The sequence below is a fragment of the Lupinus angustifolius genome, chromosome LG11, assembly GCF_001865875.1.
Source record: "Lupinus angustifolius cultivar Tanjil chromosome LG11, LupAngTanjil_v1.0, whole genome shotgun sequence".
Lineage (NCBI taxonomy): Eukaryota > Viridiplantae > Streptophyta > Magnoliopsida > Fabales > Fabaceae > Lupinus > Lupinus angustifolius.
The window spans coordinates 17,677,911-17,684,933 of record NC_032019.1 but is presented as its reverse complement, the minus strand read 5'-3'; positions in this window follow the sequence as shown (position 1 = coordinate 17,684,933).

The following is a 7,023-nucleotide window of genomic DNA, read 5'->3' as shown; positions in this document are numbered from 1 at the left end:
ATATTCATGAGACATGTCATCTAGTTTATTGTATGTTCATGCATTAACCTTACATGTTATATGTGCATATTAGGCATAATATAATTGCTAAAACATGTATAGGAGTTAAGCATAACATATGAGTACTTTGCCCTTTTTAATCACGTTTTTAATATGCTGGTTAATCGACTAACGTGGTGACTTAATCGATTAACTCAATTGTTTTCTGTTACAACTATTTTCTGTTTTAACTACTTAACTGATTGCAACAGTTTGAAGTGTCTAATCTGTTTTGTATAAGTTTAGGCAAGTTGCAGAGACGTGTAGCATTGCATACTATTGTTTAGAATTGATTAGAGAGCATATTTTCATGATTTATTTTTTATTTTGCAGAGAGAAATGTATGTGTGAGGAAGAGAGATTAACGTGTTTTGTTGAAGTTGTTCATTGTGTATTGCATGTTATTTTCATAGGCTTAATCTCATCCATTATTTTCTTACATGTTCATGCTTTCTTGATAGAGATTCTTAGAGAGATATTTTGTGTTTACTGTTTTTGATTAACTCACATATGCATGATGGCTTGAGTGACTTGAGAATGGATTAATCTTTGAGGTTTTTCATAGTTATATTTTAAGCATTTTAGTGCTTGGTAAACCTTGTTTTTTGTAATCTGTTTTTGTATATTGGATTAGTCTCTTGGTGTATTACCACCATTGAGATAGAGTGATTCTTCACTAAGGCTAGGAGGTCTTGAATTGAGAACGAGAATCTTGGCTGGGGCTAGTTCGCGAGAAAGGTTTTCTCAGGCGATAAGGATAGTAAAACCAAGGATTAGAGGTTTTAGGAATTCAAGAAAGAAGCATATTGAGTCTTGTAAATTGAATTGGTGTATGTGATTATACTTGTATTCAATATAGTGAAGAAGAAAATCTCTCAAGATCAGAAGGGGAGGCTTGGATGTAGTTTGCAGTGGAATGCAAACGAACTAGGATAAAAATCCATATGTGCAAGTTGTTCTCTCTTAATCTCCTTTATAACTCTTACTATTTTTAATTCGAATTTGAAGCTGATATTTTGCATGCTTATACCTTGTTGTATTATTGTTAATATTGCATAAAAATATCTGATATATCTCTGCTTATCTGTTGATAAATAACTGTACAAATAGCTGCTCTGATAATTATGTTTCTACTATGCGTTAATCGATTAAGCCCAATGGTTAATCGATTAATTGGGTTGTTTCCAGAACTGGGTTTTGGTGCGAGAAGCGATGATTGATAACCGCTACACCTATTCAACTCCCCCTTCTAGGTGTGTCTAGGCCACTGATACCTAATAGGTCTTGTAGTTCGGGTCGTAATGAATCCCTGCATAGTATTAGAAACATGAGCAGTACATCCACAGTCAATCCACCAAGTATTATAAGGAACTTATGCTAAGTTTGATTCAAAACATACATAAGCACTAGACTTACCTTTCTTTTCAAACCAACCTTTGCGTTTTGGACATCCTTTTGGAAATGTCCAATCTTTCTACAGAAACGACATATGTTATCATGACGTTCCTTCTTGCGGATTTGATAAGATTAATCTTTAAGAGTCCCTTCCATTTCTTGTCATGTTTCTTATTGACTTTCTTTCTAGCTCCTTGATGATTAACATAATTGATGAAATGATTTCTTTGGCTCCTCATTCTTGTTTCCTCTTGAACTAACATACTATGCAATTCATGCACATTCCATTTATCTTTCATGGTGTTATAGTTCATTTGGAAATGACCATATTCGGAGGGTAATGAATTTAGTATAAATTGCACAAGGAAGTTTTCATCCACATCCATTCCCAATGTCTTAAGTCTTGCTGCAATGTTTATCATTTCAATGACATGTTCATGCATAGTACGAGAACCATCAAATTTCATGGTGGTCAATGTACTCATTAGTGTCCCATCAAGAGACTTGTTAGCAGTTTGGGAGCGCTCTTCCACAAACTTTAGCATTTCTTTAGCACTTTCAGTTTTAGGTAAAGCTGACTTAATGTTGCCAACAATACTCATTCGCATATACATTAGACTCAATCTGTTTGATCTTTCCCGATTTCTATAATGAACTTTATGTTCTTCGGTGCTTATATTAATAATAGCATTTGCCTTATCTTCTCTAAGTAATAAATCTAAATCCATTACCTCAAGGTAAAATTGAATTTGTTCACTCCATTCGGAGAAGTTAAGTCAATTGAAAGTTAGAACAGATGAGAATTGTGAATGCAAAACAACATGTATTGCAATCAATAAAATCAAACAAAAACGTTAAGGCTTTGAGTTACATGCAAAATTAATTCAGATTACTTCCTAAATGAATATTAATGTCTATCTTTGGGTAATCCATCAATATACCATACTAGACATGATGATACTAAAAGAATTTCACATAATTTGGCAATGATGCATGCATAAATTAGAAACATTTACTATCTTTGGATATATAAATATAACTAATGATGCATTTACACTACCAACATAATGCTCATTGATTATAAGAACAACCAATCAACCTTTGGGCGATTCTTAACTGTCTTATAATAATGAATTTTAATTTACTCATAAACAAATAATTATTATATCATTCATAGTATCAAATTAATGAGTAAATGAAATATGATCATACAAATTTGATTTAAATAAACATAAAGATTTGACCACTTTGCTGATTAACAAATATATCATAATAATTTCAAACAAATGAAATATGATCATACAAGTTAGAATTAAATAACATAAAGATTTGACCACTTTGGTGATTAACAAATCTATCAAACAATAATTCCAAACACCAAAGTCATACTATTCACAATACATATGAGTGTCAAACTTGTACATAAATTACAAAGTTACATACATATTCATAAAATAATTGCATCAAAAAGTTCAAATGAAATTGACACTTAATTATATGTCATTAGTGAAGGTTATATATATCACATGTATATCATATATATTACATATATGTTAACCTTATATATATATATATATATATATATATATATATTATATTACATATTTCATAACGTAATAATATATATTAACATATATATATATAATGTTAACGGTAAATGTAATGTAATAATATATTTTACATATATATATATATAATGTTAACAGTAAATATGTGTTTTAAAAACACATTTATATATAAGTGTCTGCAGAACATGTACAGAAATTTGAAGAACATAGTGCATTGTTTATGTTCTGCTTTTCACATTCTCCAAAATATAGCACAATAGTATCAGCATAATAACAGTAACAAAATATATGTAAATATATTGCAGTGAAACAGTTTCAACACAGTGTTACTTAAAATGAGAACGCGAAAGGCTATATAAAGTCACGTTCTGCTATGAAGTGCAAGTGCAATATATAGCAGAATAACAGAGTGCAAAATTGAAACATGTATAACACAAATTGTCATTCTTGTTTTGTTTCTTTAATTTATTTATTTTCATGCAGCAAAAATAATTATATTTGAGTTCACTAAACATTTAAGAACATATTTCAATATAACATTCAGGATCAAATCATTTTTAATGAAAAACTATAAGTTCTTAAACACAGTGGTACCACAATGTAAACTTTATTGGGAAACTATATGTAAATAAATCTTAAGAAATTATAGTTTTCACATCATAAAAATAGTATAGATTACTTTTATCCATGACGACACGATCCTCTTTTCTTTGTATGTTGTGTGTTGTTCTTTACTAATAGAGAAACTCTTCTATCTCTTTCCCTTTCTTTATATAATTTTCCTTATTGATGGCTAATAGAGCAAAGTCTTTTTCTGATAAGTATAATGCTTCATGCACTATATATATACTCTTTTCCAAGAGTCTTACCATTTCATTCACAACTCTCCAATTCAAGAGTTATACTTATTCAAAACAAAATAGTATATCCTTTCATATCACAAGAGACATTCTTACAATAGATTAATTAAAGGTGCAAGAGATATTTTTCTTTGGAACGTTCCAAACGAACACCGTTTTCCCACAAGAAGATATTATAAGTAGAAAACAAGCGCCTAGGACAAATATTAGATGAGGAAATGAAAGGATTGGAGAACGTTAGTGTTACAAATATGAGAAAAGATTCTCTCTATTAATAGAGAGACAAATGATTGTTTTTATTTCTATTTTTAATGACAAAAATGTAATTTTATGCTAAACAAAAGGATAAAAATGTCATTACATGTTGCATTTTGTGTGTTATTGTGTGATAGTTACTTCTCCATTAATGGAAAAGATCCTTATTCTACAAATACATAATTGAACTTATGATTTTCAATCACATTAGTATATTTAATTCCTCATATAGTCAATTATTACGTTAGAATGATCCAACTTCAAACTAGTGTAGCATGATAAGATAGATGTCATTACCCATTTGTTAGAGTTCAATACAGTTAAACTATTTTCTCTAAGTTCCCACTGATTTATTTTCATTATTTCATCTTCTTTTGATTTTTCATTAAATGATTCAGTTTTGATAATTTATATCTACCAACAAATTTGTATATTCAATACCATAGTCTCTGTGGATGAGATAAGCTTTTGTATTCGATAACTTATATACATAGTCATTTATTTCATACATTGATAGGATTATGAAGTCCTTATACAGTCAATATATTTTAATAAGGAAACCCCTACGAAACTCTTCATCTACACACCAATACAGTCTCTGCCCTCTATTGCTTTTATTTCCTTTTATTCCTGGGACTTGACCAAAACCTACTTACTTCTATTTTCAGCACACAGTGGAAACGGCTTGATGCCTTCAACTAACCGTGAATGTCTTAAGATGATGGGGACAACTTTCAAGAATTAATATTGCATGTGTTTATTTGTTTGTACGGCACACGTCTGCATGTTCATTTCATATTAATAGTGGATTAAATAAAGAAATTATTTGGTACTCTAATATCTTTCCCCATCATTGTACTAATAAGTTAAGCTTTAATGCTTTATTGTCCAAGTACCATCCCCTTATTTGTCATTCAAGTTATTTTTAAACTTAACTTTTATCTTAAAAATCTAATGATAAAATTAAAAATCAGTCAATTTTTTTATAGGAAAACAAGTGAGAGAAAAAGTTATACACGAAAATTTTATTTTGACATCTTAACTCTCCACAATCTAGTTGATATATATTATTTGATTTATTCCCACATAGAGCCTTCAATAAACCTTGTTAAATTAATACATCTTTAACTCTAATTTGTTATAACAATACGAACAAGACGTTGATCTTCAAGGTCGATAATTCAATTCTTGGGAGCGACACTTGTTGGAAGGGTCAGCCACAAACCACAAAATTGATTAGTTCCTTACCCAAAATGATGAGGTGATACCTTTGGTAGTAAAAAAAAATTGTCATAACAATAAGGATTTATGTATGTTGCTATTGTAATTTTGTTGTAAATTCACATAACAAATAATATATAACCTTCTATCAAAACTCCATTATATTAGGTCAAACTCATAACTAAAATGTTCGTTCAATTGAAATATGAGTTATTATTGCACATATGAGTTATTATTGCACAACAAGTTTGACCGCTTAAAACATTTCCTCAAGCTTCCACAAGTCATCGATATATTAAGAGTACACGTAGAGTAATATATGTTCTCTATATTTATTTTAGGGGAAAACTTCTTGTATATCAGCAACCATATAGCCTACTCAATATCGTGGGTACGGTGTGGTGGTTTGTATTGTATGGGAACAGATGAGTTGAATTCAAAATGGTCGGGAAATGAAAAGTAGAGTTAAAAGTATATTTTATGGTGTATATATTTTGGTAGCACATATAACAGTTTTATTTATTAGAACAGAGTATATGGAAATTTGTCATATTTATTTTAGTTTTTAGAAATTTTTTATAGAAAAATGATTAAATATAAAAAACATCATAATTTGAGTGATTGAAGAAAATAATTTATCTCATAATATAAGAAGATATTTTATTCTCTTTATATATACTATTACCACTTTTTCACAAAGAAAAACTTATTGTTAGGTAACGAAAGTGTGATTGAATGATTATACATATGTTTTTACATACAAAAATTATCAGAATTAAGTTTGTGAATCATTTTATTTATATTTGAATTAATGCAATATCCACAAGGGATTTTCATAATTCTTCTTCTAAAAGAACACATCATATGTGTCTAAGAGATTTATCCTCTACTCAGAGCATATCTATCCATTCCTTGACATTTCTATTAGGCAATGACGACACGTTAGTTCATGAACATGATGATAGAAAAAAAATTCATATAAATTATAATTTCATATAATTTAATGTCTAAATAAATTGTAATATAATATAATAGATTAAATTTCATATAAAATATCAACTTTTTTAAAAAACAATTTGTAACAACTTTATTTAATTTTTATTTATTTTATTATATTATTTTATTCTTTTTATATTGTTTGTCAATGTCTGTCGGCGCCCACATACCCAGTAGTTTGTTTTTAAACGGGTAGGGTATGTCTTTTTGTTAGTTAGATAATATGAATATGTTCACATCGAAAAGAAGGAGATGAGTATTTTTTAAGGAATTTTTTTTTAATTATAAAACATGTATGACAAAATAGCCCTTTAATTTTTAGCCCATTGTCAAACCGCATTACATTTTTATTTCCAGGGCTAAACCGATGTTGTAGACACTAAATTAATTAGCCTCTTCATCAAAAAGTACTATATTACAGTATCACAAATTTTATAACGTAAATCAGAACTTCTTAATAAGAAAGTAAGCTAATCCAAAAGTTGAAAATAATTGTTATTCAAGATTTGGCACCTTCTAATAGTTTAGTTACTTACCTCATAGCCTAATTATAAAAAAAGGTACTTTTCATTTCCGCAGTTTTGTTTCTCTCTTTGTCAAAGTGTCCACACTAGGCAATTACTTCTGCATATCTATATACATAGTTATATAAATCATACACAAAATTTAGTAAGACTAAGGTTGCTAAA